Genomic DNA, 12712 nt, shown 5'->3' with positions numbered 1-12712 from the left:
TTTATCGGCTGAGAAGCAATATTATGCAGGATGAGAGAACTCTGAGTTCGCAGTCAGTACAACTCCAAAATGCTACTACAGACTTTCAAAAGCAAGACTTAGAGTGTACTATTCCCAAAGTATTCCAATAGACAAGTTAATATTGAGTAGCAATATGCCTGCACTCGGCTTGGCAATGCCTGCGTTGTGCTGGTCTGTAATAGCTTGAGGGACCATGTGTTTTTGCATTTAAAATGAAAGTGGCAACTCATTTAACTTGAGTATTGCATTTTTAGAATTCTATGAAAATGTGAAAGATGTTGCAAAAGACATAAAATATGTATGCCAAAATCAAACATGTCTGTCTAGTGCATGTTTACATAGAAAAACAATGGAAAAGCAGCAAAGTGGATTGCGAAAGGCCGTCTACACAGGACGCTCTGTCAAACACCTCCAAACAGAACTAACAGAACTCTAATGTGACGATTCATTGACAATAAACGGATGAGCTATCATATTTCTCCTGTACTCCGCATGCTTCACTTGTATCCTGTGCAGACATGGTTTTACATTTTGGACACAATATTGCCTCTTATCACATGGCTGCTTTTGTTGGTCAAGGGAAAATAGACAAACAAAGCCAAAAACAACTACTGTGTCACTGAGAAACACAGATTCTTTAGTTCCTGAATGAATCAGCATTTTTGAATGAATCAGTTGAATAAATAAATTCAGTGAGTCTTTGTTTTGTTGCTGAAGAAATTAGCATTTTGAACAAATTAATTCAATGAATAATTCATTACCTCACTCAAACACTACCCACCCCACTAAAACAATTCCTCATTCAACCAAGGTCGAATCCGATTTGAGTTCCCTTTGACAAAAATATTCCACTATTAGCACACCTGAGATGGAGTGACAGTATAACGCAACCAATACACCAGAATAGAAAAACAGAGTGAAATCTCAGAAGAGCAAAGCACCGAGAGGATCTCAAAATAAACACAGAAAGAATGAGAGGAGGAGGAGAGAGGGAAATGGATATTACCAGCTTTTAAATCTTTTCATTTTTTTATATTTCTACAGCTTCAAGTGTTCAATCAATCTTTTTAGCCTGACATGATGCAATAGTGAGAAAGGCTGCAAGGCCCCAGGTAGCCCCCAGCATGCCCCGAGAAATGCCTGTTTTGCCAAGCCCCTGCAGTTTGGTCCTTTTAACTGTATGCCTCGAGGGGAAGGAGTGCATTAGAACTTCATCCTTGTCTGAAAATAACTGGTGATTATGAAAGATAAGTCAATTGAAATAAATTCAGGGCAAAGTAATGAGTGTCTGACACTCTAACAGTTAAAAGAGCAGACAGACACTTCAGCTATAAAACACAAAACAAACCAGCTTTTCACTTGCAGGTCAGAGCACTGGGATTGAAGTAGCATTACAATAAATAAAAGGACCTTGAAAAAGCTGAAAAGCATGCTGATAGATATGATACTCATATATCTATTACACTGCAGAAAAAGTTTGATCTCTTCACAGATAAAAAGTGTATTAAACAAATCCTTTCCTTTTCACAGACGACTGAATTACTCAAACAACATCACATTCTTAGACTGTCACATATTTGCTCTTGCATCTTAAAAGCTATAGAGCTCGAATATGGACTAAAAATCATTATTCATCCTGCACTACACAGTTTTTGTCCAATCAGAAGATCTCTAGAATGAGAATGCCCCACTCCTTAGTTTTGAATAACACCTGCAGCCAACTAGCAACTATCAGAAAGATACTAGTTATCTGTCTGTCTCCTTAGACTGGCATTGTTTGGATTACTTGTGGATTATCGTGTTGTTTTGATCAGCTGTTTGGACACCCATTCACTGATCCATGGGTGAGCAGATGATGTAATGCTACATTTCTCTAAATCTGTTCTGATAAAGAAACAAACAAATCTACATCTTATATGGCCTGAGGGTGAATACATTTTCAGCACATTTTCATTTTTGTGTGAAGTATTCATTAAACTCTTTCCTGACACCTTACATTCAAGTGAAAATAGCCTTTTACAAGGTGAAGAGTAACAAATGTTGAACAAAAGCGAAAAATAGATTGATCGATACAAATCAAGTATGTTGGTAGTTGGTAGTGACACATTATTAAGACAAAGTGAGGGAGAAAAAAGTAACTGTACGATATGAGACAATGAGAGAAGGACAGACATAGGGAGGAGTAGGAAACCAGAGATAAAGAACTCATGAGAGACAGCCATAAGGCTGGACAGCATGTGTTGCAAAGCAATCTCATGCAATGAGCTTCCCAACAGAGGCCAGACACACAAACACTCAAGTGGAAGACAACACATTTCTTCACCCAATAAATAAAATAACACACTACACATTTTGGCTCTTAAGTACCTTTAAGTCAAATCAGTTCACGCAGCGGGCATCTCATGAACACCATATTAGATATTTTGTAGATAACAGCCAAGTACAACCTCCTGTCTACTTCCATATGCAAAGTTTGAAATCTTACTGCTTTTGTTTATTTGTTTGTTGATTGTTTGTTTATAAGGATTGTTAATAAGGATTATTGGATTTTCTTTATTTCTGTGTTGATCTGGATGTATAATTGTTTTGATTTTCTTTTATCTATTGTTGTACTTTATTACTTTAAGGTGTCTGCTTTTAAGATGTATTGAGAAAAGTGCTTTAAAAATAAATTGTATTATTGTTTCCTTCAAAACTGTTTGCCAAGTGTGTTACAATAACATATTTTATATCAGCAATAGAAATTGACAATAATGATATCATAAATTGTGCCTCTTAAGCTCAAATCATACAAAAACACTTTTTAGTCAAAGGTGCATACAAGATTCTAGACTAAACAAACAGCCGATTGGCTCTTTTAACTGAAAGGCGGAGCTTTCATCCCAATACTGGATGTTCTAATTTGTCTCATTCATTTATAAACAAGGGGTCTGTCTATTCCCCTTATACTACTCCCTGTGCCTTTTGCCTCAAGAACCAAAATTTGACAGTGTTTCAAAGCCATTTGTATACTCGTGAGCAGGTTTGCTTGTGAAAAATAATCTTTATGCATAATATTTACAATAATCAGCCTTTGTGTAATAAAACCTATTATTCTAAAGCACTGTGTTTTGGTTCCTCTGACTTTTAACCCCCATTGGAGTGCTGCAGTTCCAGTTGTTTCCTGCAGGGGTTGCTGTGGTGCTGTGTTCTGACTAATAGTGAGGTCTTGCTTTTGCTCCAGTTTCCCTCATCTTTTACTCATTTTAAAGCCTCTTATCTTCACAACATCGAAAAGTACTTGCAAACATCACTCAGAGACACCTGTGTTACCACGTTTTAGCATTTCAATCACACTATGTCTACTCACTTAATCACAGGTAAGGAAGCCAGCGGAAAAGTGTTACAGTATATTATAAGAGTGAGTATTAAGAGCAAGCACGTGGCAGCCCATTAATTGCTTGTTTTTTTTATCCATCCATCAGTTTGTTTCTTCCAGATACAGTCATTCATTCTTGCATCAGTCAGTCCATCTATTAGTTGATCTATTCATCTATTCAAAAGCACAATCAGCCGTTCTCTTTCTGACAAGTCAATCCATCTATGGTAGGCACCGCTTCTACTGCCATAGCCGACACAAAGAAACTTCTCAAGCAGCAGGGCTAGACTGAATCAAGACAAGCAATTAAAATCAGACACAGTGAGCAGTAGAAGCGATTGCTGCGGTGATAAGACTGACTGCGTACTGCGTCTACAGTTCTCAGGAAGAGGTAACAGCACTGAAAACTGCCGAAACCGTTGCTGACATGTTAAGACAACACACTCCCGTTAGGAAACACCACTCTAGAGACTTGTATCCTGCACTACCTAAATGTCACTCCTGTGCTGTATTCAGAAGTCATTCAGGTCCATTAGTTATTAGTTTTTTTTATTAAATTATGTTAAGGTTTTGTAAATGTTTAAGTTAAATGTTAAAATTAAAATGATCACCATTTAATAACCCTCGTGATATATTGAAAAAAAGTCAACAACCTTTAAAGAGTGCCAGAATACATTTTTTTTCTCAAGAGCGGAAATATTACAAATGAATAAATATGTTTGACAGATAATGCGCTCTGACATATAGGTGGGTTTTCTCTTAATAGTAAATATGTAAGCAAGTCTTATGTGTCCTACCTTGTTGAATTGTTTGTAGATGACCTGCACTAAACAGTTTATTGCCACAAAGTGAAGCGGTCATATGTATTTATTGTACAACACTGTGAGGGAGTGAAACTACAAATGTAAGGATATCTGCGAACGAGGAAGTATGGAATCTGAGTTTCATATTTAAAACATTGGAGTATCTTGAGTGCAGATACAAAACTCCCATATGGTCCTGTAGACTGATAAGCGCTAAAGGAGCCTTGATTTGATATTTTGTAAGAAAAGCAAATGTGCTACTTGTCTACTTTCCAGTGGATACACAACAGCTTGGGATGAAACAGGCATAGCGAGTTAATTATGCATCCTGGAAAATTATATGATCGTGGAACCATTTGATTTATTAGGCATTATGTAGCATTTCTTTCCACCCTTGGGCACATAATGACGGCTGAAAAAGCATGACTCGAGAAACATGAGAGGCCAGAAAGATGCTCAAAGTCCACCGTGAGTGAACGGCTGTGACTGCAATCAGACATGGCATGCACACACGTGCACAGCTCAATCTGACAAGTACAGAGGCAATCACAGACAAGAAGTCTGCCCGGCCTGTTTTTTTCTCTTCCATTAAGATAACTAAGGCCTATCAGCTGTGTATCAGTAACATCAGCTGATCCTTATCAGGAGAACTAACCTGTCAAAGATGGAGTCGAAGCCCTGAGGAACGGAGAAACAAGTCAGAACATCGTCTGTTTGAATTCCAGTGACTTCCATGGTACTACAACCATCGTTTCTGCAAAGCTGCCTGTACCTTGAAACCGAAAAATCTCACGAGTGGCACTAAGAAAAAATATTTAGGACTTCAAGATTTAACGTTCCAGACACTTGGAACACCTGTGATTCGTGACAAAAGGCAGAGATAGCCTGTCAGCTGAACCTGTGGAGTGATGGATGTTTGGCATAGCGTTTGTGGACAGAGCTCTAGGGAACGACGACAGAAAACTGGGCCTTTCTGTCAGATCATTAGCTCTGTACCAAAGGGATGAGTTGACCTTAAACCAGTGGAGGACTGTGAACGGAAGAGTCTAGCACAAGGACGCAAGGATGCCTGTTCAGTCACATGTGATTTGTTCTCTCATCATTTCAAAATGTTGCTTGCTTCAGTTGACAGACCAGAGAAATGCCTCGAGAGGTTAGGTTTGAGATACTGTCTGAAATGATGAATTCAAAATAATATTTTGAATTCAGTCAAAGTTAAGCTTAATCAGCAGCACATGTGGCAGGTTTTTAAGTCACAAAACTAACAATGATTTTGGCCCTCCTGTTTTGGCCAAAATTCATTATTGGACTCTTCTTTGCCAAAATTTGTTGCATCGCTGCGTTTTCATTTTTATGTCAATGAAAATAAACGTAAATACTTTTTAAACCATTTTAAAATCGACATTTTTGTTTTTACATGCTCTAAAAACTGGCCCCTTTCACTTTCATTGTAAGTGCTGCCACATATCTGTCGACTGAGCTTAAAGGTCCTGTTCTTCGTGATCCCATGTTTTAAACTTAGTTAATGTGTAATGTTGTTGTTAGAGGATAAATAATATCTGTAAAATTCTAAAGCTCAAAGTTCAATGCCAAGCGAGATATTTTATTTAACAGAATTCGCATACATTGAACGACCCGTTTGGACTACATCCCTCTAGTTCCTGCAGGAATGACGTCACTAAAACCATTTTTTGACTAACCTCCGCCCACAGGTATACACAAAAAGGGGGCGTGGTCTTGTTGCACTTGGACGGAGAGAGGAAGAGCTGCATTTGTGTTTGTTGCCATGTCATTCGAAACGCTGTTATTTTCATCTCGGAGTCCAATCATCTTTGTTTGGGCTACCCAGGGATGCTGTACTTTGAGATTAATGGTTACAATTTATGTTTAACTCGGTTCCGAAAATTATAATCCACATGTAAAACTATGTGCAGCACATTTTGCTGAGGACAGCTTCTTCAATCTCAATCAGTTTAATGCTGGATTCGCACAAAGATTATTCTTGAAAGATGGAGCAGTTCCCTCTTTGTCTGGAGAAGGCGTTGTTTATGGACCACAACTGGTAAGTGTATTTTATTATTTAAGTAGGTGCGTTTAACAGTTTCTGTAACTTATTACACAAAGGGCAACGCTGTTTAGCTTTGTTAACTAGATAGTAGGGCTGTGCAAAAAATTGAATGCGATTTTCATGCGCATCTCGCCAGTAAAGGCGTTCTGTGATTACAGTACATCTCCAGCACGTGCGTTCAGATACGGATTGCCAGGATTTCAAATCAAATTCTGCCCACTTGCTTCTCAAAACTACTCCAAAAACGGGCTGAAGGAAGACATCAGTCCGTTTTTATGACAGCGAAAATACAGTAAATTGTGTGAAAAACACAGTTTTTTTACATGCGAAACATGAACACGTTATATTGCACACTGTAAACACAATCAAAGCTTCAAAAAACATGAAAAACATGACCTTTAACTTGAACTGAACACAATACTCATTTAACTAGAGTTTCATCTAGAAAAGTAAGAGAGCAACTGTGTCTTTGTTGTTTTAGATTCAACACTTGCTTTCTTAAAGAAACACATTATCTGTGACAGCTAAAAGGGAGGGTGGCCAGTAGGGCCATGGAAAGGAAAAAAAATAGAGACATATCAGACACAATATGCTGGAGAGGCACAAAAAAAAAAAAGAATCTGGTGCATGTCTCACCAGATGATGTTTTTTGCGCCCCCTGCCATTGTGTGACAGAGTGACATTTCCCATTCCCAGGATGCCCGTGTACGTGGCGTTTTCCTTTGATGAGGGTGGGGGTGGCTATTGGAGAAGGCGGAAAGATTCCTGCCTCCCTCCTTAACCGCTTGGCAGTCTGCTCTTGATTAGAGTGAGGCTCTTCCCAGCGAGGAGCTCCTGGGCCCTGTCAGGGGGAGACGGCTCTTCGGTAATAGCGTCTGACAGGCTGAGGGGAGCAGCGCGGGGACTGATACAGATGCTGCTATCCTGAGTGGCATCAGGCTCAAGCCAACATCACCTACTTCGGTAAAGTCCCCACACCACTGACTCTCCAGCTGCCAACCCGCCAACCAATCTCATGTCTAGCACATGCCAGCCGAGGGTCTGTGTGTACATGGATGTAATGCACATCCTGCATCTAACATGGCCAGGAGTTTAAAAAAACAGGTTCTACCGGTATGACTGCATTTTCAATCCCACCAGACTGACTTTTAACATGAAACTGGACCTAATTCCACCCTGAAATAACTTCCTTCCTGATTTTAATTGCTTCATTTTTGATATATTGGTGTATGTTATCTCCTGTGGCAGCTCATGTCGAGAAGCTATTAGGGGTGATAGACACGAAATAAAGAGAGCTAAAGAAAAATAAACCCTAGGGTGTTTTTTTTTTTTGTTTTTTTTTGGTAATAGGCTGAATGGAAAAAATACTGCAATGGGCAGCAATGAAATGCTGGTCAAAGACTGCTGCATCACCCAAGATGATTCCAATGCTCTTCTCCTTCAAAAGTCATTTAAAGGAAAAGGCTGTAAAACCCAGTTGCCAAAATAATTATTTTTTAAACAGGTTCCAAACACTTTGTCCATCTGGTTGAAAATGTCACACTTTCTTTTTAATGACTCTGAATTCTGACTGGAATGACTGCTTCAAAATATTAAAATAGCCAATGAATCCATATAACTGTGACCACACATAAGTTAAATTCTACATTAATTTTACAATCATTTATTAATATTGCTTTAACTGTAGTTTTTGTATATGAATTAAGGGACTTGCAAAAAACAGACATCATTTTTTAATAAAAGTCAACTGTGAAAAATAACATTTGGATATTTTTCAGTTTGTTCCTTGGTGGAAACACTGCAACAACTGAAATGAACAAAAAAGGACAAAATATATATATATATAATATTATGAAAAAAAAGTACTGTATATAATTATTTTATTTTATTGTACAATTTTGCTAAGAATAAAAAATTAGTGATCAAGAGAAAGCTTTTTATTACTAACAAGTCTTCCTTTGATTATTAATATTTTTATTGCCATCTAATGTGCACGGTGTGCTTGAAAATTGAAGAAAATGGTGTTGTTATCGAGTCTTAGGTACTCTGACTCATGCTGAAAAACATCTGAAAAGCAGCTTATTGCTTATTCCTCAACACAAACATGAGGATTCAATCAAAATTGTAGTTGCAGGCACTCCAAGAACATTTTAGTGATGCACCTGTACAACATGATTCATGGTTGTAGTCTTATACGAGTCTCTAATGGCACCAGGGAATAAAGCCCCACTTTTAATCTGTCTCCAGCCAAAGTGAAATCATGTGACTGGAGGATAAAAGGGCCACAAATGTATGGAAATATATGCAAAGAGGTCTGGCTGAAAATGGATCTTATGATGGCCAGCCGAAGGCCCACAGGGAAGGCATCCACCTTCTGCCACTGTCTGCGCGCCCTGCGAGTTCTTACCCAGAGTTCACGCTAAAAGAGAATTGAAGGAGATGCTGTTTTTCACTTGAATGCTGCACCTCGGCTAGAACTCAAACTAGATGTCATTTGTTACGTCAGCTAGGCCACATACATCTGAAAATGGCAACACCTCTGTCATCCGAGGATGGCCGCAGGGGAGGTGTATCAACCAGAATCAGAGTGTGTGAGAGATGAGTCAAGTAGAGAGAAGATGGCTGGGATAATTGATCAGTAAAGATAAACTGAATCAAGACCACACATGAACAGTAAAAGGACAATGCCATAAACTAGCTTGCAAACAAGCCAGAAAACTAAACAAAAATGCCCAGGCAGTCTGTGGCTAAGCAATAACCCCCCATTAGAATGAATCACGCGAGTAAGCAAATGAAGTGCACATGAATGACTGAGCATCAGAGCTTTGGATCAGAGGTGTCATAACACAGTGAGACATCAGCACGAGCGTGACTGAACATGCAGAATCACAACACGATCCGTTATGACATGGTGATACATGTCCAGATGAGCACAAGCGAAGATTTGCTAGAAAGAGGGCAAAGTCTGACAGAGCAGGCGTACAGTCTGTTGCTGTATTTTCAGATATTTCATGCCTAAACAGCTTGCTTTCCGGGTTTTGCATTGCACTTGAAATATATCTTTAATGCAAAAACATTTTTTTTCATTCTGGAGCATCAGTGAGCATTTGAACCTAATATATCCCATCTTATAATTCTTAAAAAAGAAAAAAAAAAAAAACTTTTACTAGATAAGCCAAATGACTTAAGATATTTAAGGGGAAAAAAACTAAATTAAGTGCATTTTGCTTAAAATAAGTACAATTATCTGCCAGTGGGGTGAGTAAAATATTCTTAAAACGAGTATTTTACTTACCTCACTGGAAGATCATTTTACTTGTTTTAAGCAAAATGCACTTAATTTAGTTTTTACATATCATTTTCACATTTTACATATTTCACATATACACACACACACACACACACACATACACACAACATCTCATCATCCCCGCATGTCATCCAAACCACTTTAAGTTTCTTTCTTCTGTGGAACATATAAACATTGCATTATTTTCACAGAAGAAATAAAACCATACAGGCTTGCAACAACAGGAGGGTGAGTAAATGATGGCTGAATTGTCTTTTTTGTGTGAACAAACAATTTATTAATGATCTCGGATTTGCCAAATGAGAGAAAAGAGTTCAACGTTTGGTTGCTCAGCATGACCCTGTAAGCTCCTGCTGGAAGACAATGTCATTACGCCACTCTGCCAGCAAATGTGAAACTTGCCGTGTGTGTTTGTACAAAATAAATAAATAAATAAATAATTAAATAAATACATAAATAATAAATATATAAAAACTGCCTGCCTATGAGCAAAGACAAAATATTTAAAACCTCATATTTCTAGGGAGTCATGTTCCAGAAGAGAATGTGGCATTAAAGTCATTAGAAAAAGTAACAGACCTGTTTTCTCCAGGTATTATATAGAAAACCCTTAAAAGTAAAAGTCATAAAAACTGAAAACATCCTAAACCAGTTTATGATTGTGTGCTCGTGATTGAGCCTGTGGCAGTTTGGGTGGGACCTTGATACGGTGGCTCTACCTCACAATCACTGCTGCACAGACTCTGCATGACGTCATCAGCACAAGTTGACAGCGGCCATGTCTGGGACATTTTAGCTTAATTTTTCTATAGTAGAATGAGATGCATTGTCCATCTTTTTTTTACAGTCTATGTTCTGAACACAACATAAGATCACTCTGATGATTAAAACTGACCTGTCACCCTGTCCCAGAACTCTTGCTGCTGTTTCAGATACAAGCATCTTTAGTAATCTTATCTATTATATATACTCTGATGGAGAAACATTACCTCACTGCATCAAACATCTTTCCAAAAACCATTTATGGGATTCACGTTGTGTCCAAAGGTTTCAAAGTTAACTTGTTCAGTGGTCCAAAGACATACTGCAAATTTCATTATATAAACTGTGAGCTATACTGCTTACTTCCCAGCAGGTAAAAATCACATAAAAAATGCTAAATTGATTTTGGGGTTAACCATCCTCTCACAATGCAATAAGTAACTAAAGAAAGTTTCTGCAAGTATTACAATTACTTACATAGATGAAATGACTTTCATATCTGCACTGCTCTCAGTTTCTGCATTCCTAGGGAAAGGCTACTTTGGTGCATCTGATTAGTTTTCTCAGCTAAATTTACATTTCACACTTCTTTTTGAACTCCAACACGCTTATTCAAAATTTATGGATCATAATAAAAACATAAAACATAAAATAAACAAATAAGAAAAAGAGAGTTGGATCATAAACAACTGGAAAAATAACTAATTTGACCATGTTTCAAGATTTCAATCAAAACAGATCAATAAAATAAAAATCAAAAAAATCCACAAAAAAATGAAAGTACAACTGTTTTTAAAATTTATAATACATGTTTCCTGAGCACCAAATCAGCATATGACATTTATTTCTGAAAGCTCATGTGACACTGAAGACATCCGAAAACAGGAATCACAGGAATAAATAACATTTTAAAATACAATAAAATAAAAACTTTTCAAAATATTACTGCTTTTGCTATATTTGTGATCATTTAAATGCAGGCTTGATAAGCATCTTCTCACACAAACACAAAACTTACAGACCTCAAACTTTATATATATATGTGAACCATGCAGGAAGGGGTAAAATTCTACCAAACATCCAAACATAAGGAATACCTAAAGATTGGTTAAAGAACCAATCTTAAGTAAACATCACAGTATGAATGATGTGCCAGGCTGCTCTGAGAGCTGGTGTGAGGTGAATGAACATCACTAAATGAACATCAGAGCTGAATGACCTCTATTCATTGGCAAATCAAACCTTCTTCCTCTTTTCAGCAACACTACCTCCCTGACTGTAGAGCTTCTTTGGGCTTCATACCCATCACAAGCCTCTAGATGATCCTTCTTTGATGAATAATTTCACTTAATGGAATAAAGACATTGACCATTATTATGTTTAAGCTAGCTGACGCCAGAGTTTCACTTGCACACATGTGGCACACAGTCCAGGATGCCTAAATTAAGCTGATGCTATTCTCGCCGACGGCATTAGTGCCTCACTTGAAAACAAATTAAAACAATGTGACCCAGTGAGGCCAGGCACAGAATGGGGTTTGTCCTAAAAAAAATAAAATGTGTGCTATCATGAGTTTGAATCCTTTTTGGCCAAAAAAAGAAGGGGGGTGGGGTGCAATCAGGTAATGCTATTTATCTCGCCAAAGAAACAAATGTTCTTTGCAAGCTGGGATAAAAATAAAGACTCATTGAGTGCCTATGTGCTCAGTGCCTTGGAGGGACTCTAATGCATTTTCATTTAGACCAAGCTCAGATGTTATTAGGAGCGACTCTCTCCATCTTCATTTCACTGTGATCTCAAGGCCAAAGCAGACAAAGTGGGCCAATCTAAGATTCCTCTTAAAAATCATTTAGACATTAAACTGCGAAAGGCAGATATACTGAAGCATAGTTAAAATCACTGTTATCATCGCATCAAAGTCTTGCATCCAAATTGTGTATTAGATGCATATTGTTTTCTGCTTCCTAAAAGCCATTGGTTTTAAAATTGTAAAAAACAAATTATCTGGGAGGATTCAGACATAATTTTTTAATGAAATTAGATTGCTCAATTATTCTGTATCCAGTTGCTGGTTGTGATCAAGGTAGGGTTTCAGCAAGTGCTGTGGCTGCTCAACAAATGAAACGCAGCATTAATATTTCAATACAGCAAAGAGTCTATTTCTCAGATACAGAAAAACAGAATCACTCACTCACTCAAAAATCAAAAAGCTGATTCAGGTCTTTTAAACAACAGGGTTTGTTTTACAATATATAGTCCTGCTCTGATGTTTTCAATAAAATACTACAACTCCATTCAACAAAAATTCAAAACAATCTAAAGACCTAAAGTTAAACATCAAATGATGAAAGTTGGTCAAATCTTCAGTGAACCGATCACAGGACTGTGCA

At 37.6% G+C, this 12712-nt stretch overlaps 1 protein-coding gene across 2 annotated transcripts in view; it reads right to left on the bottom strand.

Moving 5' to 3' along the window:
• LOC113053265 (tomoregulin-2-like) overlaps window positions 1-12712 on the bottom strand; it is a 53372-nt gene that overhangs the window by 29525 nt on the left and 11135 nt on the right. The gene's annotated exons all lie outside the window — the stretch shown is intronic.

Source organism: Carassius auratus, chromosome 34 (genome assembly GCF_003368295.1).
Source record: "Carassius auratus strain Wakin chromosome 34, ASM336829v1, whole genome shotgun sequence".
Taxonomy (NCBI): Eukaryota; Metazoa; Chordata; class Actinopteri; order Cypriniformes; family Cyprinidae; genus Carassius; species Carassius auratus.
Note: the sequence above shows the minus strand (reverse complement) of the source record. Positions and strands in the feature narration are given on the sequence as shown.